The sequence below is a fragment of the Oncorhynchus keta genome, chromosome 1 (genome assembly GCF_023373465.1).
Source record: "Oncorhynchus keta strain PuntledgeMale-10-30-2019 chromosome 1, Oket_V2, whole genome shotgun sequence".
NCBI classification, from domain to species: Eukaryota; Metazoa; Chordata; class Actinopteri; order Salmoniformes; family Salmonidae; genus Oncorhynchus; species Oncorhynchus keta.
In genome coordinates, this window is record NC_068421.1 from 41,604,907 (window position 1) to 41,630,126 (window position 25,220).

The window sequence follows — 25,220 nt, forward strand, 5'->3', positions numbered from 1 at the left end:
AACACACATGCAAATACATACAAGTTAAAGGCACAAAGACACCCTTTCTCCAATGAGTACACACACACGCACGCACAGTCTATGTTGTCTGATTATATATTACCATTAACCTGTCATAAAGGAGAACTTATGTTGATTTTTCTGAATTGTGTCATCGAGATGTAGTGGAATGTTAGAGTAGAGGGGTTATAGAGTGTGAAGGCTTGTGGTGCTGATATCGGGTTCCCCTCTATGCCCACTTCCATTCGCTCAAATTGATATCCCCTGTGCAAGGTGTTGTGGTTAGCCCAGCCGTAACGGGTGATGCCTCGGGGCAAACGGCTCCAACCACTGTCAGTTAGCTCCACAACAACATCGCTGGGAGTGGGTTAACCGCTATGTTTGTGTAGACTAGAGATGAACACATCAAAGTCAGTGTCACATAAAGCTGTTTGAGGTGATTCCAAATGAACATAAAGATGTCCTGTTACAATTACTTATAGCATAATCACTTATTTTAAATCAGACACACAGAATAATCGTTGTTTTGAGGATATCTTCAAAATAGACTGACCAAACATTCTAAAATAGTATTACGCTATTTGTACAGAAGACGAGGACACCCATGACAGAACAATGCTTGCCATGACAGAAACAGGCTTGAAGTGTATAAACAGACAACCGGAATTAAGAAAATGAGATTAGTACAAGGACAGCAGAAAAGAGTGTAACATCTGAACAGAGAATTCGCTGAGCGAGTACTGTGGAAGGTGGCTGGGAGCGCATTGGCCTACTGAGTGACGCCTGTTGTAGAGAGGAATACATCTGTCTCTTTCACAGCGGGAGCTGCAGTAAAGCACGGTTTTGTTCTGACACTCAACATGCCTCCGGCCAAGTTCGCAGCCCTCACCCTGATCACGTTATGGTACGAGCCCACGTGCTCTGGGTTCGACTCAGACCTTCCCTTCCCACAGTTGCCTAAGGAGATCTGCTTTTATTTGTGTGGTGTTGCACCAAGTTCCTCTATGTGCGGTCTGTGTGTAACTGCCTGTTAACTGTAGCATGCCAACCTCTGCTCCCCCTCCTCACATACCCCCGGAGTGGAGTGGACAGCTGCTGCCTGTATGGGGGAGATTGCCCAAAAAGGAGAGATAACCAATGTTAACACTGGGCATTGATAATATTACACTATTCTACAAGAAAGGGGTTTAAAAAAAGGGGATTCCATTTGCAATTAGATGAGACATGAAAACGCTTTTGTCTGTGGTACAGCAAATAATATCTTTTGTATTTCTGGTATTTGTACGGCAGAATATATTCTGGCATATGTTATGCTGTGGCGATACTGTATGTATGAGTTGTTGGATGATAACAAGGTTATGCCTCTTTTGCTTTCCTGACATTTAGCCCATGTCCAATGAAATGTGAGTCGGCTTCAGCTACAAGGTCTGTGAGTTAGCTTAACTATGGACCTTTCCCATCTGGCAAAGCAGCATTCCATATTTCAGGCTGGAACTATCAACACCAGAGCTGCTGACTGACAAGAATGAGCTCAAATATTTGATATCTGAGGTTGGGAAACGGTAGGCTACGATTGCTCCCATGGCGGACATATCTGGTGTAATGCATGACTGGCAGTAATGTGTGTAACCGTTTAATGGTTCGCACTGACATGATGTGCGCATGAAATATACTCTGTCTCCCTGAAGCACAGTATCTGAACTGCGCAATAGCAAGTGCAGTATCTGCATTTTTCACCACGTCAAAATTGTGTTTAATCAAACACATTGTTTGGCTAACAGCATAACAAAAACCTTGTTCTTTCCGTATAATATTGAATGACAGTTCAAATTGGGAGGGAGGTTATTGGTTTGAACTCTTTCTCAAACCACATTTATACATATTTGGTTCTTTCCCAGCCGAGTAACCCCTTGAAATATAATGTAACCTGCAAAGTAAGTGAGCTGACAACTTGTATTTAATTCAGATGACTATCACATGAAAACAGTATTGGAAAAGGAAAAAGGGTTCCCTGAAAGGACTCCTGTTCTGAAGACAAAAAGCTTGAGAGGCGAATGCTTCTAGAGTGCCCTTGTCTTTTTTTTCTCTTCTCTGTCTCCGCTTCTCCTTCCACTTTTTCTTCTTCCACGAGACTGGGGAGCACAAGAGCAGAACAGAGCAACAAGAAGGCCGCCATTCACCACTCATTTTCAATTAAGTTCACTATCTGTTGCTTAATTGCCCGCAGGGCCCTTCCACAATAGCATGGGGCTGTCCTGGGGGAAAAAATGACTTTACATAAATCTCTAAAAACAACAACCCCTACAACAAGCATTCTCTCCCAATGGGTCATGCTGAATACTGAAAAGCCCGCCATTTATCTGTGTCCTCTTAGGACCTTGTCACACCGAGGAGCTCCATACAATGATGTGTTCAACGCAGAGGGTTCTCCAATGCTGGGTCCTGGGATCCCCTCTTTGTTTGTTGATCAGAAACTCGCCCCAGAGCACGTCTGTTTCCCAGCAGCCTCTTCACTGCCCCTCCGGCCCTAGCTATGCTACAGGGCTCACTTGGGGACAATTGGTGGTTGTGGTGTTTGTGTATGCATGGGCATTAGGTGACATGTGCTCCTCCTCCCTATAGCAACCGACTTGTGGCCTTAGTTTGCTATTCATTTAGGAGGTTTCTTCCAATGATTTGGCATCTCATTTTTGAAATACCCTTTACTCCTCTACCAACCCCCAATAATTGCCTCCTCCCCAGCCTATTCTCCCTGCCAGTCCCACTGGCTCTGTCCACACAAAGGTCTACAATGGCTTTCTCTAGCCCTAACGTGCCAGGAGGACTATAGTTTTAGGACAGCTTGACCCATCACTAGGTACAAAGTGGACCATGATCTGAGAAGACCGTGAGAAAAGTGGCAAGATTGTTTGTGGATTGTGACTAAGTGTGTTAGCTATAGAGTATGTATGGGGATTCGTTGAATGATGGGTGTTATAGTTGAGTTTTTATGATGCAAAGCAACAAATGTTTAGAGGGTGTTTGATGTAAAAGACTAAAAGTTCTTGATGTTCCGTTTTTTTTAACTTCTCTCTTTCTTCTATGCTCTTTTATCATGCTTTTCTTTGTCTACACTTCTCTAGTGCCTGGGGTTTTGTGGTAATGCTGTCTGTTGGTTGTACTTTTAGAAATGATCAAACGTTTCCAAGCAACAGTAGATTTCTTCAGCACTATGCGATTACGGAAATAATACACTGCCTTAATTATACAAGATTATTCTGTGTGTTTGATTAACATCAATGCTCTGGCTTATTAAATGGGTCATCAATTCATGCTCACTCTAGATGGGAACACATGCAGTATAGAGTATACTAGCCTGCTCCACCCCCTCTCTGCTCCCAATAGTCCCACATTACCTTTCTCTATTCCCCTTTCTAACAACTCCATCTATCCCCCTTCTTTTCCTCTCACGAGCAGCTATCTCTATCCCCCTTCTCTGCTCCTCTCTCACATCTGCACTCCCTCTGAATTTCATGGTCCGGTGGCGCATTGAGTCGGCAGCACAAAGCTGGGAGCCACGGCAACGCTGCAGTCCTTGGGGGCGATGACCCCTGACCTATCACAGCTGCTTTTTCTGCACCAGCACCTATCCCACAATCCCCCCCCCCCCTTTTCACTCCAGGGGTGAAGGTCACGAAAGGGGAGAACAAGGAGCTGAGTCTTCAGAGCTCAAAACCCAGGCCGGCGTGTGAATGCTCAAAAGCGGACATTCTGTGCCAAACAATCTCACAGGGAAGCACAGAGAAACAGTCAGGGAGATTCGGCATCTTTGACCTCTTGGGCAGAGTGGGAGAGTTAATGTCCATATAATTTCAGAGTTCCTCTTCCATTCAAACTTTGATACTGTCGATTCCATCAACTTTTTCCATTTGAAATAGTAGTATTCTTTTGTTCTTTCTTTATATCAGTTTGAATTGTTAGAGGGATAGTTTGGGATTTTGCATGCATGCAGATCCTGAAGACTTCAAGTCTTTGCGCTGAGCTAGTTAGCATTGGCTCGCAAAACTACCTCTGACTTCCTTCATACTGGACATAGAGAAATAAAAATGGTATCCAGAAGTTCATCTGACGCTGGGGAAGTATACTATAGATAAAGGGCTTCATTGCCAAAGTCCCAAACTAGCCAAAGTCCAAACTAGCTTGGATGAAAAGGTGCCCATTGTAAACGGCCAGCTCCTCAGTCCCAGTTGCTAATATATGCTGATTATTATTAGTACTGGATAGAAAACACTCTAAAGTTTCCAAAACGGTCAAAGTATTGTCTGTGAGTATAACATAATTGATATTGCAGGCGAAACCCTGAGAAAAATCAAAACAGGAAGTGGCTTCTGTTTTGAAAACTCCATGTTCCATAGCCTCCCTTTGCTGAATTTTAAGGGATATGAACCAGATTCCTTTTCCTATCGCTTCCTCAAGGTGTCAACAGTCTTCAGACATAGTTTCAGGCTTTTATTTAGAAAAATGAGCCAGAACGATAACATTGCGTCAACTGGTCAAATTAGTTTTGCTCTCGAAACAGAGTTTGGATAGGTATTGCTTTTCCCTCTCCTACTGTGAAAGACATTTGCGGTTTATATATTATTGATTATATATTTGAAAAACAACCTGACGATTGATTATAAAAAACGTTTGACATGTTTCTGTGGACATTATGGAAACTATTTGGAATTTTCGTCTGCGTTGTCGTGACCGCTCTTTCCTATTGATTTCTGAACATAACGCCACAAACAAATGAAGGTATTTTGGATACAAAAATAATCTTTATGGAACCAAAGGAACATTTGTTGTGTAACTGGGAGTCTCGTGAGTGAAAACATCCGAAGATCATCAAAGGTAAATTATTAATTTGATTGCTTTTCTGATTTTCTTGACCAAGCTTCCTGATGCTAAGTTCACTTAATGTTTTGTCGTGCGATCGACAAATTTACACAAATGCTTGGATTGCTTTCGCTGTAAAGCATAATTTCAAAATCTGACACGACAGGTGAATTATCAAAAGGCTAAACTGTGTTTTCCTATATTGCACTTGTGATTTCATTAATATAAATATTTGTAGTAATATTTATTGAATGTAGGAGAGATGAATAAGTAATTAGAAAATAACTAGGCAATTAATTTGACTTTCATGTGTCCATGTTCACTTCTTGTAGAATTCATGTCTCGCCCATTAAACACTTCTTAGGGCTGCAATCCCATTACCGGGATCGATATGACAACAGCCAGTGAAACACCAAATCCAAAACAACAGAAATCTCATAATTAACCCTTTCATGCGTGAGTTCCAAATATCTCTAACGGTCGCCCCAGCGTGAGTTTTTTTTATGCACGTGATGTTAGAATGTTCTCTCCATTCCAGAATGTGATTGATACGTAACAGTAAATTTTATCCGCGCTGCCCTCAAACTAAAGCACGCAGCCTGTTTATATTTATAGGTTGTTTTAACTTCAATTTCAAATTATTTTCAAACAAGTTTTTATTTTCTAAAAACAGTTTGAATGTAGGTGTGTTCCGCCTCCTCATTCATTCACATAAAAATAGTCATTTTTACTTTGCGGATAATTACATTTTTGGGACATTTCTGACACGGACAAAATTCCCAAAGCACTTCCGAATTGTTTGTGCAGTTCACGTCTGCAGACATTTGCTCATCTCCCGTCAGAACAGGATCTGCACACGTGTTCACATTTTCTATTCCACATTTCTATTGTAGCGTATGTATGGAGCATAATATATTTGAGTATATTCTTTATCACCGCGGACACTTGAGGTAACGTTACTCATTTTATAACCTTTATGGTGTTATAGTCAATCGTGCTTATGTAGCCACATTCTTCTATTAGCTCTGTAAAACAATGCTAAATGCGTCAGAGAAGTATTATATTGTGTTGCATTTTGAAGCTACCATGGCCTTATGACTCAAGTGGTGCAGCGGTCAAAGGCACAGCACATCAGTACTAGAGGTGTCACTACAGGTTCAAATCCAGGCTGCGTTTCCATCAAAGTACTGATTATGATGAGCTAAGCTAATTCCAGCTGTGTAGCCATGTTTGTTGACCTACAATGCATTCTGGGATTCACGTCTGTTTGACCAAAGATGTTATAACAAAATGAGGTGAGTAAGAGTTCACAAATTTTTTGAGGACTTCCGGAAATTAAAATGGTGGGATGTGAACGACGGTAGATGACACACCCCTTCAACATGCATACTACAAACAGACCAAACTCATCTCGTCTTCTCTTATTATCTTCGGTTTCTGTGAGGAAAAAATACATGGCTGCGCGCTGAAACTAATCGTCTGATTACTTTCGATTTCTATAAAGTGTTTTACCTAGTTATTTCGATCAATGGTGAGCTCACCCGTGATGTGATTAATTATATATAGTAATTGCTATTAGCTAATTCATATTGTAGTTTACGTCAGCCGAGAGTTAGAAAAAATGACTGCTTGTGTTGGGTCAATCTTTCCTCAGCGCTAGGACAAATGTAGCCTACATTTTTCCGGTTAGGATGATTGTGTTATGCTATATTTACTTCTGTGAATATCTGAACAATGCATCCAAAAATAAACTGCTGACATTCTGGACATAACTTTGTAAGGACTGTGTTTGTGTAAATAGTTTCCGTCAAAAGTCTGGCCAGCTCAAACGCTGATTGTTGCGTCATTCGAAACTGCCGTTCTAAACTAGCATTCTAAATGAGTGTTCTAATCACACGGGGTGTGATCGTACGCTTCAGGGACCACTGTAGAACGATCACACCCAGTGTGATGGTACGTGTGAAAGGGTTAAAATTCCTCAAATATACATGTATCTTATACCGTTTTAAAGGGAATCTTGTTGTTAATCGCACCAAAATGTCGGATTTCCAATACACTTTACAGCAAAAGTACTACAAACGATTATGTTAGGTCACCACCAAGTCACAGAAAAATTCTGCCATTTTTCCAGCCAAAGAGAGGAGTCACAAAATTCATAAATAGAGATAAAATGAATCACTAACCTTTGATGATCTTAATGAAATGACACTCATAGGACTTCATGTTACACAATACATATATGTTTTGATCGATAAAGTGCATATTTATATAAAAACATCTCAGTATACATTGGCGCGTTATGTTCACTAGTTCCAAAAACATCCGGTGATATTGCAGAGTGACACATAATTTTACAGAAATACTCATTATAAATGTCGATGAAAATACAATTGTTATACATGGAAATATAGATACACTTCTCCTTAATGCAACCACTGTGTCAGATTTTTAAAAAACTTTACGGAAAAAGCAAACCATGCAATAATCTGAGTATAGCTTTCAGACAACAAAGCAGCCAAAAATATATGCCATATTGGGTAGTCAATATTATTCATAAATAGCATTATAAATATTCCCTTACCTTTGATGATCTTCATCAGAATGCACTCCCAGGAATCCCAGTTGCACAAATGTTTGATATAGTTCGATAATGTACATCATTTATGTCCAAAGAGCTACTTTTGTTAGCATGTTTGGTAAACAAATCCAAAGTCATGGATCGCGTTCCCTAATTGCAGACGAAATGTCAAAATGTTCCGTTCCTGTCGGTAGAAACATGTCAAACGATGTATGGAATCAATCTTTAGGATGTTTTTCACATAAAACGTCAATAATGTTCCAACGGGAGAATTCCATTGTCTTCAGAAGTGCGATGGAACAGAGCTCCCTCTTATGTGAACATGCATGGTCAGAGCATGGTCAGCTCATGGCAGACCTTACTCATTCCCTTCTCATTCGGTCCCACTTCACAGTAGAATCCTCAAACAAGTTTCGAAAGATGGTTGACATCTAGTGGAAGCCTTAGGAAGTGCAACATAACCAATATCCCACTATGTATTCAATAGGGGCTGGGTTGAAAATCGACCAACCTCAGATTTCCCATTTCCTGTTTGGATTTCTTCTCAGGTTTTTGCCTGTCATATAAGTTCTGTTATACTCATAGACATCATTCAAACAGTTTCAGAAACTTCAGAGTGTTTTCCATCAAATACTAATAATATGCAAATATATATGCATATATTAGCAACTGGGACTGAGGAGCAGGTCGTTTACTCTGGGCACCTCTAGGCACCTTTCATCCAAGCTACTCAATACTGCCCCTGCAGCCATAAGAAGTTAAAATGGGAATTCTTCCCTGAGCTTGATTGAACAGTTAATTTTGTGCATCTGCAGAGTAATTAAAGACACAATAGCTCTGATTTATATTGATATTTTCTTTCCTTCCCTCCTTTTTTCTCACATTTTCTTCATCTGTCTCTTACAGAAGGATGCTTCACCTGCAATTGGGTTCCCACACTTGCTCAGTCTGCTCCCACACCATGTGATCAACACTTGCTGTTCGTGTTTTATGCGTTATCAGTCTTTTCTAGTTCTCTAGTTTGGCAGAGTTTGGAGTTTTGCAGAGTTTGGAATTGTGCTTATACATATTTTTGTAATGCTTTCATCATCAGTATCTGGTATTCTGTACCACATGCATTTCCTTCAGCAAAGAAATGTTGTATTGATGCTGAATATGTCGTTCAGTTAACATACCACTCCAGTCTTCTTGTCTTCTCTATCAATAACTCACTTTCTATTTATTCTAACATCTTCTTATACTCCTCCCTATACTCCTCCCTTGTGTATACCCCTTTCAATCCTGCAATATTTTTTTTAACAAATTCTTGCATCCAATACGAGTCTCTGCACTGAACACTGTGAATTAAGGCAGAGCAGTACTAAGCCTTCTCTATACCCCTCAGACCCCCACACCAACTCTCTTCACCCAAGCTCCCAAGGGACAGGGACAATGCAGCAGCCCCCTGCGACAGTGTAACAGACTGTCCCCCCATTTCAATTTCATTTCCACAACAAAGCAGGTCAGAAGATTCTCACGCTGCTTGGAGCCTGCCATCCAATGCTGAAGATTGTGTGTGTGCAGAGGGGCAGGACCAAACACGCACGCGCGCGCACACACACACACACACACACACACACACACACACACACACACACACACACACACACACACACACACACACACACACACACACACACACACACACACACACACACACACACACACACACACACACACACACACACACACACTGTAGTATTTGTCTTGCTAAGATGACGCCGAAGAGCATAGCTGACATTTTACATGCCCGTAACCAATTGTGCTATGCTGTTAGTTTTTTTGCGTTGTTTGTAACTTATTTTTTTAAACTTATTTTCTACATAATGTTGCTGCTACACTCTCTTATGACCGAAAATAACTTCTGGACATCCGAACTGGGATTACTCACCACGAACTGGAAGAAGCTTTTTCCTTTAACGAGTCAGACGAGAAGGATATACTGCTCTCCTGGGAACAGGCCCAGATCCCCGTTATTTGCGTGAAGAAAAGATGGAGGAAAAGAAGACGCAGATCAGGCTGCATTTTGAGAAACCATAGGCGAGTGAGTAAACTCCCACTGCCATCAATTCTACCTGCTAACATGCAATCATTGGAAAATGAAATTAATGACCTATGATTACAATTATCCTACCAATGGGACATTAAGAACTGTAATATCTTATGTTTCACTGAGTCGTGGCTGAACAACGTCACGGATAATATAGAGCTGGAAGGATTTTCAATGCACCGGCAGAACAGAGAAGCTACGTCTGGTAAGACGAGCGGTGGAGGAGTGTGTCTTTTGTCAATAACAGCTGGTGTGCGATGTCTAATATTAAAGAAGTCTCGAGATATTGCTCGTCTGAGGTAGAGTACCTTATGATAAGCTGTAGACCATACTATCTACAAAGAGAGTTCTCATCTATATTATTCGTAGCCGTCTATTTACCCCCACAGACCAATGCCGGCACTAAGACTGCACTTAACCAACTCTATAAGAACATAAGCGAGCAAGAAAATTCTCACCCAGAAGCAGTATTCCTAGTGCTCGAGGACTTTAATGCAGGCAAACTTTAATCAGTTTTACAATTTTTTTACCAGCATGTCACATGTTGAACCAGAGGAAAAAAACACTAGACCACCTTTACTCCACACACAGAGACGCATGCAAAGGTCTCCAACGCCCCCCGGCAAATCTGATCATAATTCTATCCTCCCGATTCCTGCTTATAAGCAAAAACTAAAGCAGGAAGTACCAGTGACTCACTCAATACGGATGTGGTCAGATGACACGGATACTACACTACAGGACTGTTTTGCTAGCACAGACTAGAATATGTTCCTGGATTCATCCAATGGCATTGAGGAGTATACCACCTCAGTCATCGGCTTCATCAATAAGTGCATCGACGAAGTTGTCCCCACAGTGACAGTACGTACATATCCCAACCAGAAGCCATGGATTACAAGCAACATCCACATCGAGCTAAAGGCTAGAGCTACCTCTTTTAATTAAGGAGCGGGACACTAATCCGGATGCCTATAAGAAATCCCGCTATGCCCTCAGACGAAACATCATACAAGCAAAGCATCAATACAGGATTAAGATTGAATCCTACTACACCGTCTCTGACGCTCGAGAGAGCGTGCTTGAAAACTATTACGGACTGCAAAGGGAAACCCAGACGCGAGATGCCCAGTGACGCGAGCCTACCAGACAAGCTAAATGCCTTTTATGCTCACTTCGTGGCAAGCAACACTGAAGCATGCACGAGAGTACCAGCTGTTCTGGATGACTGTGTGATAACTCTCTCGCTAGCTGATGTGAGCAAGACCTTTAAACAGGTCAAAATTCACAAAGCCGCGGGGGCCAGATGGATTACCAGGACGTGTACTCAAAGCATGAGCGGACCAACTGGCAAGTGTCTTCACTGACATTTTCAACCTCTCCCTGACTAAGTCTGAAATACCTACATGTTTCAACAAGACGACCATAATCTCTGTGCCTAAGGAAGTGAAGGTAACCTGCCCACATGATTACCGCCCTGTTGCACTCACATCAGTAGCTTTGAAAGGCTGGTCATGGCTCACATCAAAAGCATCCCAGATACCCTAGACCCACTCCAATTCGCATAACGCCCCAACAGATCCACAGATGACGCAATCTCAATCATACTCCACACTGCCCTTTCCCACCTGGACAAATAAAACACCTATGTGAGAATGCTGTTCATTGACTACAGCTCAGCGTTCAACACTGTAGTGACCACGAAGCTCATCACTAAGCTAAGGACCCTGGGACTAAACAACTTCCTCTGCAACTGGATCCTGGACTTCCTGCCGGGCCGCCCCCAGGTGGTAAGGGTAGGCAACAACACATCTGCCACGCTGATCCTCAACACTGGGGCCCCTCAGTGGTGTGTACTTAGTCCCCTCACCTACTCCCTGTTCACCCATGACTGCGTGGCCAAACACGACTCCAACACCATCATTTAGTCTGCTGACGACAAAACAGCGGTAGGCCTGATCACTGAGATGAGACAGCCTATAGGGAAGAGGTCAAAATATAAATATAAATATAAGCCTTCCACAACCATAAGAACCACAACAAATGTAATGATTTTATCAAAATAGTTTTAACCTGCATTTTTTTGCCACCAGAACCATGCACAACGCACATCCCCCACTAATAATCAAAAATGAACACAGGTCTCATCGAATCAAAATGTATTGGTTGTACAGTTTAGAAGATGTTATAGCAGGTGCATTAAAATGTTACTAGCTACTAACAATGCAGTAAAATGTCAAACAAGAAACATTGGAACGAATCTCATAAACAATCTCTCAAGTCCACATGCTAGTGAATAGCCAGCTATCCTTTTTATTTTAAGTTTAGCCAACTTGGAATCTATTTTCTAGCTAACAAGGTAGAACATTTGAACAGCATGCCAGCCTTTCCACTTTGTTAAGATTTTGTAATCAAGTGGCCTACCTGGATAGGAAGATGCTTATTTCTCAGAATGAGAACAAGTTGCCAATTCCTTATTATAAATTCGTATTTTAATGCTCACTGCACATTTATAAAACACAATCTAGACACCTAGCACATAAAAATATGTGGCTAAACCGCAATTTCGAGTGTGACAGAAACTGAACATTAATTTTCCAGAAACAATGTTAATTGACACTCCCAATTTAGTAGGGCCAGCTCTCTGTACATTTGGAGAGTTGAGACATAAAAAAGGCATTGTTCGAAGGGCTTAGTATCCTCTATTATGTACATTAAGGGATAATCAATGATGGGCTATGCGTTCTATTGAAAATAATGAACGATATGGAAGGTGTATTACATGATGTGCTAGCAGAGTGGAACTCACCTTCCACTGAGTTGCATTATTTTCCAGAGAACGCATAGAACCCCAAGTTGATTATGCCTTTTATAGCATGGCTATAATTGAAAACATTTGCCGCAACAACAAGTGTTCCAAAACCTATGAAACTTCTTCAACATCCACTGAAGTAGCTAGAAAGTTTACTAGAAAGCTACAGTAGTTGCCTTGGTAACCAAACAAACAGACTTGCTCGTTTAGCTAACCAAACCAGTCCGAGCTTGCTATAGGAGAGATCCACATGATGCAACATTAGCAAGCAGATTTATTTCCGGGTGGAGAAAGTTGCGTTCTGGGCATGGTTCTCTGCGTGGTTGTGCTCTGTATTTACAAATCAGTAATCACATAATGTAGTTGACAGCACGGTAAGGAGCTGGCAAAATCGACTTTCCAATAACATGAACCGTTGTCAATGTCGCAGTGCTATTTTATGGTGTAATCTCAAAATTATCCAGCAGATGATGGTAGTGAACCACTACTTCCAATAGCTGACTATGTGAGGTTAGTGTGCCATGTTTGTTTATAATAAGCAATTAGCATTGATAGCCCGTGCCTAATTACTCACTCATAGATGAACAGCAGGTAGCCTAGTGGCAGCAGGTAGCCTTGTGGTTAGAGTATTGGACTAGTAACGTAAACTCACGTGAACTCGTACATCGCCTTGGTCCGTACAATTGCCCTTATTTTAGCGCCCCAAAAATGTAATACTTCCAGATCAACTTTAATGTCAATATCATTGTAAAGCACAATTTCTCCCCTTTCCAACAGAATCAATTACATGACCTAAACACTGCCCATTTCTGCATAATTCAAGCAGGCAATGAGCCTGTCGGGTCTTTTCAAAAATGGCGGGTGGGGAAGCGAAACTAATGCTTGATGGTGAGAAGGAGAGATGTCGTGTGGGAAAATTTATTTTTTTCACTCGATCTGTCCAACTTATCACCTTATCGCCTAAATAAAACACTATAAAGAGTTTATATAATGTGTCATTACATACCTATTTGAAGGTTTGTGTCGAATTTGAATCAGGTTTTTAAGGCGGTGCTAAAGTTATCTTAGAAGTAAACAGCGGCTTTGAGAATGATGATCGCATGCAATGATGAAGAAAAAAATGACTAGGTAACCCCCCTTACCCCCGTCACTGTCCATTTCTTGTTTTTAAAGGATGAGAGAAGTGCTACACCTGGTGGAGAGAGATTGTAAGACAGAAATAGTTGCTTTATGCGTGCTGTACGTTATGGCATGACATGTCTAGATGTAACGGAGGGTCTGTTTTTTAAACTTTTCTCCAATACTATAGATCCATTACCATGTCGATCAACGCTTGAATAAATACCTAGTTCACACCCCCTGATTTGGAAGTCAACACAGTCGCTACAGTCCCATTAGTTTTCTTTGTAGCCTCGTTTGAATGTTGTGGTTGCGCACATTTGTACGGAATGGGAAAAAAAAAAAAAAAAAATCTGTCATTCTGCTCCTGATCAAGGCAGTTAACCCACTGTTCCTCAGCTGTCATTGAAAATAGGATTTTTTTCTTAACTGACTTGCCTAGTAAAATAAATAGATGAAGTATATTCCAGTCAAGCAATAATATCATCTTTTAAACAGAGGTTGTTATTTTCTATGTATACCATTAACTAATTGCAAACAAGCAAGCAGTCACCTAGCCCAAACCTGGTAGCAAGATGGCTAGCAGAGGAAAACAATCCTCAAATTGCAATGATTACATGTCGACATGTAGGCTAGGCTTATGCCAGACAGGTAGCTTGCTAAGCTAGCTAGTACACGTTCTGATAACCTCATAGCCCCGGCTCATTAACTCACGTATGGCAGGCTATGGAACCATCATCGGCATCGAGTAAAGAAATATTTCTGTGCTGAGGTAGCTACCAATCCATCTTATTTATTGAAAACAAGGGTTGTCTTTTCTTGCTAACGTTACATGACTGACATCAGAATGCATCCATCGATGCTGGCAAGATAGCAATGCAATGGCAAGGCATGGATATCTAGCTAGCTAACTACCGCACCCAATGTCAGGCAGCTTGCCGTCATTCGGTGTTCAAACAAGATAGCTGAAAAATAACTAAACAATAACTGGAACTTAGCTAGCTAACTAGCTAGTTAGCTAGGTAGTTGGGGGCTACAGATGGACTAGCTAACATTAGCTAGCTACTCTTTTTGAATACATGCATCCTGCACAGTGCCGGTGGGTGAAGATTGGATAAGTTAATACACTGTGAGATTGGATAATTGTCGCTAAATAAATGGAATCGATTAGCAATCTATCCAACATTGCAATTAGTGCTAGCTGGCTGGCTATGCATTTCAATAAAAATACATACAAATACATGGCTGTGTGGCTAGCATACAGGTCAGCTGCAACCAAGGCAATGTAAACTCCCAGGGTGGCACAGCTGTCTAAGGCACTGTATCTCAGTGCTAGAGGTGTCACTACAGACCCTGGTTCGATTGCGGGCTGTATCACAACCAGCTGTGATCGGGAGTCCCATAGGGTGGCGCACAATTGGCCCAGCGTCGTCTGGGTTAGGGGAGGGTTTGGCCGGGGTAGGCCATCATTGTAAATAAGAATGTGTTTTTAACTGACTTGCTTGGTTAAATTAAAAGAAAATAGCTTTGTAGCTAGTTGGCATTTCCCCCATGTACGAGGAAAACTAGCTATCTCGCTGACAACCTAGAAAAATGGAGGCTTGATAACAAGAGAGTAGTTTTGATGATTTTATAGAAAAACTGGTGTATAGTAATTATTCATTCGGTAATCTAGCTAGTCCGGCACTGGTCTTCATATGGTGTCCTATACGTTCTCGAGTCCAGATTTCATGATGTTTGCAACCTGGAACTACCAGAACGGCTTTGATTAAAAACATTATGATTTGGTCTATTATGGAAATCAAATTCAACAATGCCAATTATAATGTTTTCAATTCAAGTTATGTTTTCAAAAGCAGCTCAAACATAGAACATGTAAGAATGAACTATAGCCATTGAATTCTACCTTGCTGATATACTGTGCGTTATAATCGATGACCAAGAATGCCCTTCAAGCCATTCAGGAACGAGTATTCAACAATGTCATGGTATAAAGTAAAATAATGTCTCAATGTGTTTAGGTGTCCATATGATCAATTCTGTTTGACCAAACCTCAAATGTAAATAGCGAATTGAAACTGATTGTTGTCATGCTAAAATGTATTTTTTAGATTTTTTAACCTCTTCAACCTATGGGCGCGCTATGTCATTATTGGATAAAAAGACGTGCCCGTTTTAAGCGCAATATTTTCTCAGGAAAAGATGCTCGACTATGCATGGAATTGACAGCCTTGGAAAGACAAAACTCTGACGTTTCCAAAACTGCAAAGATATTATCTGTGAGTGCCCCAGAACTAATGCTACAGGCGAAACCAAGATGAAGTTTCATATAGGAAATGCCCCAGATTCTGAAGGCGCTGTGTTCCAATGTCTCCTTATATGGCTGTCAATGCGCCAGGAATGAGCCTGCCCTTTGTGTCGTTTCTCCAAGGTGTCTGCAGCATTGTGATGTGTTTGTAGGCATATCATTGGAAGATTGACCATAAGAGACTACATTTCCCTGGTGAATGTCGAAATTATTGCGTAATCTGTTATGGTCCATGCGCGCGTTCCATTTCTTCAGAAGTGAAAGTCAACTGCCACGAAGGATTTTATCGTCGATAGATATGTGAAAAACACCTTGAGGATTGATTCTAAACATCGGTTTGCCATGTTTCTGTCAATATTATGGAGTTAATTTGGAAAAAAGTTTGCGTTTTAATGACTTAATTTTCTTTCTTTTTTTACCCAAACGTGATGAAGAATGATGAAGAAAACGGACCGATTTGTCAACACAAATAATATTTTTTTGTAAAAAACTGAACATTTGCTATCTAACTGAGAGTCTCCTCATTGAAAACATCTGAAGTTCTTCAAAGTTAAATGATTTTATTTGAATCCTTTTATAGTTTTTGTGAAAATGTTGCATGCTGAAAGCCAGGCATAAATCCTATGCTAGGCTATCAATACTGTTACACAAATGCTTGTTTAGCTATGGTTCAAAAGCATATTTTGAAAATCTGAGATGACAGTGTTGTTAACAAAAGGCTAAGCTTGAGAGCAAATATATTAATTTCATTTAATTTGCGATTTTCATGAATAGTTAACGTTGTGTTATGCTAATGACTTGCGGATAGATTTACACAATCCTGGATACAGGTTTTTTTCGTAGCTCAACGTGACGCAGAAAACGGACCGATTTGTCAACACAAATAATATTTTTTGTAAAAACGGAACATTTGCTATCTAACTGAGAGTCTCCTAATTGAAAACATCTGAAGTTCTTCAAAGGTAAATGATTTTATTTGAATCCTTTTCTGGTTTTTGTGAAAATGTTGCCTGCTGAATGCTAACGCTAAATGCTATGCTAAATGCTACGCTAGCAATCAATACTGTTACACAAATGCTTGTTTTGCAATGGTTGAGAAGCATATTTTGAAAATCTGAGATGACAGTGTTGTTAACAAAAGGCTAAGCTTGAGAGCAAATAGATTAATTTCATTTCATTTGCGATTTTCATGAATAGTTAACGTTGCGTTATGGTAATGAGCTTGAGGCTGTAGTCACGATACCAGATCCGGGATGGCTCGACGCAAGAAGTTAAATTGGACTACTCTATGGGGCCGTCTATGGTAATGGTCATTTTGGCAGTGGTGGAAAAAGTACTCAATTGTCATACTTGAGTAAAATTCCAAAGTAAAAATAAACACTCGATATCAAATTCCTTATATTAAGCAAACCAGACAGCACTATTTTCGTATTATTTTTAATTCCGGACAGAAAGGGGCACATTCCAACACTCAGACATCATTTGCAAACACAGTATTTGTGTTTCTTGAGTCCGCCAGATCAGAGGCAGTAGGGATGACAAAGCGTTATATTGATAGGTGCCATAATTCTGTCATGCTTGAGCATTATAAGTGTAACAAGTACTTTTGTGTGTTAGGGAAAATATAAGGAATAAAAAGTACATTGTTGTCTTTAGGAATGTAGTGGAGTAAAAGTAAAAGTTGTCAAAAATATAAATAGTAAAGTGCAGATACCCCCAAAAAGGACTTAAGTAGTACTTAAAATGACCACTGCCTTTTGGGCTCAACTGTAGATAAATTGCAGTACCGAAAATGCCCCCTGGCAGCACAGAAGAAAGCATGCCCCCTGGCCTCTTGGAAGGTGCATAGCACAGAAGGAGCAAAGGAGAGGAGACCAAAACGACGACATGAGAACAAGTGGACGGTCATGAAAAAATAAATAAACAATTCTTGCGACACAGGTATTTGGAATTGCACACTAAAACATACATTCTAATTCTACACCAGGTGGTGCCAGAGGAAGGCCCTAAAAATTGTCAAAGACCCCAGCCACCCCATGTCAAGCGGTACTGGGGTGCCAAGTCGAGATCAAAAAGGCTTTTCAACTGTTTTTATCTGCATTGTGTTCCTCCACCCACCACCCGCCAACCCCTCTTTTATGCTACTGTTACTCTCTGTTCATCTTATATGCATAGTCACTTTAACCATATCTACATATACATACTACTTCAATAGGCCTGACAAACCGGTGTCTGTATGTAGCCTCTCTACTTTTATAGCCTCGCTACTGTATATAGCCTGTCTTTTTACTGTTGTTTTATTTCTTTACCTACCTATTGTTCACCTAATACCTTTTTTAGACTATTGGTTAGAGCCTGTAAGTAAGCATTTCACTGTAATCTGTTGTATTCAGCACACGTGACAAATAAACTTTGATATGATTTGAATTAATCAAATGTATTCAATAAATTGCCCAACCCTAGTCTAGTATAGTATTCTCTACTATAATACAAAATGCTACAGTAAGCACTACACATGGTCAAGGGATAGTACAGTGTACAGTATAGTATTCTACAGTACACAACAAAATTCTATAGTAAACTGTATTATTATTTCATGTGGGTTCCTCATCCATCATTTATTTTCCTTCAACCAGACCCCTCCAACCCATATACACGCAGCCCACCACGGGCAGCAGTGGGCCCAATGGGTTACAGTCAGTTAGAGAAACAGATGTATTTAGTCATCCTGGAGCACCACATTCTTATGCCATGGCCTCAACACCAGGGATTAGAAAGGGTCATCAATCAATAGAATAATCCCCTGACCACCGTTTCAACCCCCCAGCCCCTGCCAACCGCTCGTCGCTCTGCTTCATCTCATTGCCCAGCTTCTCACCCTTCTGTTTCACATCCAACGCTCTACTTCGAATGTGTCTAACAGCTAAATGTTCTCTCTTTATCCCACCCTCCCTGTTCTTTTCAATATATATATATATATATGTATCACAATTCCAGTGGGTCAGAAGTTTACATACACTAAGTTGACTGTGTCTTTAAACAGCTTGGAAATTTCCAGAAAATGATGTCATGGCTTTAGAAGCTTCTGATAGGCTAATTGACATAATTTGAGTCGATTGGAGTAACGAGTGGAAGACAGAGGAGCCTCTTAACTTCTTGCGTCGAGCAATCCCATATCCGGGAGCGTAATCATAGCCTCAAGCTCATTACCATAAGTTAACTATTCATGAAAATCGCAAATGAAATGAAAGAAATATATTCACTCACAAGCTTAGCCTTTTGTTAACAACACTGTCATCTCAGATTTTCAAAATATGCTTTTCAATCATAGCTACACAAGCATTTGTGTAAGAGTATTGATAGCTAGCATAGCATTAAGCCTAGCATTCAGCAGGCATCATTTTCACAAAAACAAGAAAAGCATTCAAATAAAATAATTTCCCTTTGAAGAACTTCGGATGTTTTCAATGAGGAGACTCTCAGTTAGATAGCAAATGTTCAGTTTTTCCAAAAATATTATTTGTGTAGGAGAAATCGCTCCGTTTTGTTCATCACGTTTGGCTAAGAAACCCCCCCAAAAATTCAGTCATTACAATTTCCAAATTAACTCCATAATATCGACAGAAACATGGCAAACGCTGTTTAGAATCAAAACTCAAGGTGTTTTTCACATATCTATTCGATGATAAATCATTCATGGCAGTTGGGTTTGTCCTCTGAAGGAAATGGAAAAATGCACGCAGCTGGAGATTACGCAATAATTTCGACGGAGGACACCAAGCGGGCACCTGGTAAATGTAGTCTCTGATGGTCAATCGTCCAATGATATGCCTACAAATACGTCACAATGCTGTAGACACCTTGGGGAAACGACAGAAAGTGTAGGCTCATTCCTGGCGCATTCACAATCATATAAGGAGACATTGGAACACAGCGCCTTCAAAATCTGGGGCATTTCCTGTTTGAAATTTCATCTTGGATTCGCCTGTAGCATCAGTTCTGTGGCACTCACAGATAATATCTTTGCAGTTTTGGAAACGGCAGAGTGTTTTCTTTCCAAATCTGTCAATTATATGCATAGTCGAGCATCTTCTCGTGACAAAATATCTTGTTTAAAACGGGAACGTTTTTTTATCCCAAAATTTAAAGAGCGCCCCCTATATCGAAGAAGTTAAAGAAGTTGTTACAGGTCTGTGAGAGCCAGAAATCTTGCTCTTTTGTAGGTGACCAAATACTTATTTTCCACCATAATTTGCAAATAAATTCATTAATAATCCTACAGTGTGATTTTCTGGAATTTGTTTCTCATTTTATCTGTCATAGTTGAAGTGTACCTATAATGAAAATTACAGGCCTCTCTCATCTTTTTAAGTGGGAGAACTTGCACAATTGGTGGCTGACTAAATATTTTTCTGGTTGGTAGGTGATCAAATACTTATGTCATGCAATAAAATGCAAATTAATTACTTAAAAATCATAGAATGTGATTTTCTGGATTTTTGTTTTAGATTCCGTCTCTCACAGTTGAAGTGTACCTATGATAAAAATTACAGACCTCTACATGCTTTGTAAGTAGGACACACTGCCGATTTTGCAGGATATCAAATACTTGTTCTCCCCATTGTATATATATATATATAGAGAGGGAATAATTATTACTTCTACTCTGTCTTTACTCCTCTCCCTGGGGGACCCACCTCTCTTTCGCTCTCTCCCTCTCCCCTCTCTCTACTCCAGTCCATATCTTGTCCTCTCTCTCCTTCTCACTGTCTCCCTGTCACCCACTCTCAACCACGTTCTCTCTCTTTTCTCCCCTGTAGTCTCTCTCTCTTGCACATACACCATTGTCTTCTTAGTGCATCTGCTGAGAGTTAAATCCCCTTGTGTCTCAATGTGTTGACGTGCCTGATACCTGCCAAAGACACAACAGGAAGGAATTGGGCCAGGGCCAGGGCTGGCAAGGCTTCCCACCTCATTTGACTTTAAAGCAGGCTTTTTCTCTCTCTGCTCCCTCTCTGGCTGTGGGCTAAATGCAAAGAGAGGGGATCGGCACGCTGCTGGATGGTAATACAATTCATTTAAAAACTTATTTTCACACGCAGACAGGATGGCTGTGAGTCAAAAGTGGTTCCCTTTCACGGTGCTGAAGAAGAACTCGAAAGCCACAAAGAGGCAACTCATTGTTTCATTAGCAGTCTGCATTATGAGGTTAGTCTGGGACTGAGTGGCGCAGCGGTCTAAGGCACTGCATCTCAGTGCTAGAGATGTCACTGCAGACCCTGGTTAGATCCTGGGCTGTATCACAACCGGTTGTGATCTGGAGTCCCATTGGGTGGCGCACAATTGGCCCAGTGTTGTTAGGGGAGGGTAGCCGTCATTGTGAAATAAGAATTTGTTCTTAACTTAAATAAAACAAAATTCAAAGTGAAATTAATTTAACAAAGCAGTCTTTAATTGAAGAGTTTAATTCTAAAACTTTTTATATCCATTTTCAGAAATTAGTTTATATTGTTCAAAGGAAAAATTGGTGGATTTAGCGTTTTGGAACGAAACTCATCAATTATAGAATTTTACCAGTAGGTGTGACCGTTACCATGGTATTATTAGCGATTGAAATGTGGTCATTTTAGATTGAGACGACATATGCAGCGTTTACCGTGAATGCAGTTGCTGATAATGCAGGGACATTGTTTTTACGTTTCAGACACCGAACTTCCTCAATATGGATTGAATAGAGCCCTTGCAAATTTATCTGGTTTACACACTAATTGAAAAAGTACAAAAAAAAGTTTTGATACTAAGATTACGCATAATCTTAGATTACGCCTCCACGCACGCATGCATGTACACACAAACTTGATGTCTAGATGTACAGATTTATGAAAACAGATGCTATGCATTGCCTTCATGCGCTCCATACAACCCACCCCCCCACCCCACCCCCCACCCAAATTGGGCCAATCGAGAGTTTCATGTGTGGCTACCTGGCTACCTATCCATCTATGATTGGCTTGAGCCCTTCAGGGTTTCTCCTCGTTAGCTTCCATTAGCCTGAGGTCCAGGCATCCTCTCTTCAAGCCTCTAATGATAATTACAGAGGAGTGGCTGTCAATGCCAGCCTTGCAGATGAATGCTCTTAAAATGGAGGCCGCTGAGTCTATCCACTCAGAGTTAGGCTAGGTGGGGGGCCCGGAGGGGGGTAACTTTTTTTCTGTATGACTGGACAATGACCCATGAAGGCCTTGCTTTTCTGACTCGGCAATGCAAATGTAGATAATTATACGTCAGAGGTCGTATGGCATAACTCTTCCAGCTTCTCTCCTTCATGTCACTGTGCTGCTGCCGGTGCTGACAAACCATGCAGGTTGACACCAAGACATTTATTTATTTGACCTTTTATTTAACGAGGCAAGTCAGTTAAGAACAAATGTGTATTTACAATGACAGCCTACCTCGGCCAAATCATAACCCGGACAACACTAGGCGCCCCCATATGGGACTCCCTATCACGGCCAGTTGTCAAACCTGGAAGTGAACCAGTGTCTGTAGTGATACATCTAACGTTGAGATGCGCTGCCTTAGACCGCTGTGCCACTCGGGAGTAGCTGTGCATCCACAAAGCATGTGGACACCCCTTCAAGTTAGTGGATTCGGGTATTTCAGCCACACCCGTTGATGATAGGTGTAAAAATTGAGCACACAGCCTTTCTCTGTCTTCACAGATAAACATTGGCATTAGAATTGTCTCGCTGATGAGCTCAGTGAGTTTCAACGTGGCACCGTCATAGGATGCCACCTTTCAAACAAGTCAGTTCATCAAATTTCTGCCCTGCAAGAGCTGCCCCGGTCAACTGTAAGTGCTGTTATTGTGAAGTGGAAACGTCTAGGAGCAACAAAGGCTCAGCCGCGAAGTAGTAGGCCACACAAGCTCACAGAACGGGACCATCGAGTGCTGAAGCGCATAGCGCATAAAAATAGTTTGTCCTTGGTTGCAACAGTCACTACTGAGGTCCAAACTGCCTCTGGAAGCAACGTCAGCAAAATAACTGTTTGTTGGAGGCTTTATGAAATGGATTTCCATGGCCAAGCAGCTACACACAAGCATAAGATCACCATGCGCAATGCCAAGTGTCGACTGGAGTGGTGTAAAGTTCGCCTCCGTTGGACTCTGGAGCAGTGGAAACGCGTTCTCTGGAGTGAGGAATTACTCTTTACCATCTGGCAGTCTGACTGATTGAATCTAGGTTTGGCAGATGCCAGGAGAATGCTACCTGCCCCAATGCATAGTGCCAACTGTAAAGTTTGGTGGAAGAGGAATAATGGGCTTGGGCTGTTTTCATGGTTCGGGCTAGGCCCCTAAGTTACAGTAAAGGGAAGCTTAACGCTCCAGCGTACAATGACACTATAGACAATTCTGTGTTTCCAGCTTTGTGGCAACGGTTTGGAGGCCCTTTCCTGTTTCAGCATAACAATGCCCCCATGCACAAAGCAAGATCCATACAGAAATGGTTTGTCGAGATCGGTGTGGAAGAACTTGACTGGCCTGCACAGAGCCCTTACCTCAAACCCATTGAACTCCTTTGGGATGAATTGGAACACTGACTGCGAGCCAGGCCTAATCGCCCAACATCAGTGCCCAACCTCACTAATGCTCTTGTGGCTGAATGGAAGCAAGTCCACGCAGCAATATTCCAACATCTTGTGGCAAGCCTTCCCAGAGGAGTGGAGGTTATTGCAACAAAGGGGCACCAACTCTGTATTAATGCCCATGAATTTGGAATGGATGTTTGATGAGCAGGTATCCACATACTTTTGGTCATGCAGTATATTTCCCATCTCTTAAATCACCCTTTGGTCGATACATTGGTCTTTTATAGGTTCCCAGAAGATAGGTTTTAAATGGTCATTTCGAGCTAGCTGTTTGGTGGGGCGACTTATAGTCTATTTCACAGAGATTCCCTGTCTCATTCAGTGGGAAAGATGGACCCTCTGGCCAAGCCATTTAAATAGGCACATATGTTCACCTGAGAACAACCATGTTCTCTTTAATTCTCTCCCTCTGTCCGTCTCTCTTTCTCTGTCCTTCTCCCTCTCTCTCAAACCCCCGGGATACTTTGAGATCATTGTGTCATTTCTGTGTGTAGTATGATAGATAAGAACATATTAACATGTGTCTCCCTTGTATGTCACAGCGTGCCTCAGGGTAATGGGGCGTTTGTGAGGCTATGTTTATCTGAGCGTGTGAGTCAATGTAGCCCCATACACACACGCACGAAAGCATGCATGCATGTACACACACACACACACACACACACACACACACACACACACACACACACACACACACACACACACACACACACACACACACACACACACACACACACACACACACACACACACACACACACACACACACACACACACACACACACACACACACACACACACACACACACACACACAGAGAATGAGCTCATGTCCTCACACCTCTCAAAGGCTCTCCATGTGCTCAACAAACCATCTGTGTGATTGCAGTGTAGATTGTAATGTACAGTGCGTCCCTCCGTGTGTGTATCACTAAAAGGAGTGTGAGTCTACTGAAGGGGCTGTAGGCTGTAGTCCCATTCTTTGTGTTCTTCAGATGGCGGTTGGCCCCCATACGGCCCATTCTAACAGAGGGGTCAGCCTCCCGGGCCCCGGGGCCAGAGCATCCATCATCCCACTGGTGTTTGAGGCCGGCTCCGTCGACAACACCAATTATACTGAGGAGCCTAGCGACAATGCTGGGCACACTGGGTCAGTCTATGTCCCACTTCTTTTGTCTTGTGCTCACAGACAGAGAGCAACTTTCTGTCTAATTTCCTTGATTACCAATGATGATTCAGTTCTTATTTCTTTCTACATGGTTGTTGTTTTGGGCTGTTTTATTGACCACATCTTTAATTCTTTTTTTTTAGACTGTTCTTTGTCTCATACGGTTTCATTCTGTGAAGTAACATGTTTCAACAATGTGCTGTTATTAACTCGTTTTTCCACAACAATTGAGAAACATGTTGAAGATTGAAAGATTTGGAGGTACGGGTTTGCCAGCGTATTCCCTCTTCGTGATAAAGTGACAGAAGTGAAACACTTTTTCTTTTTTTATTGAACCCTTATTTAGCTAGGCATGTCTTATTTACAATGACGGCCTAGGAACAGTGGGTTAACTGCCCTGGTCAGGGGCAGAACGACAGATTTATTACCTTGTCAGCTCGGGGATTCAGTCTATGGATAGAACTCCTCAGAGACAATGCCCGTACCCCTAAAGATGTGGATGTTAGTTCAGCTGTCTGTCATGCCCGCTGGGCATATGGAACGGCATAATAGCAAAACATGCACACTTGTGTCCTGTTTCCAAAACACACTGAAATTAATGACCAATTAGCTTACACAAGTCACTCTTAATTGTGCCTCA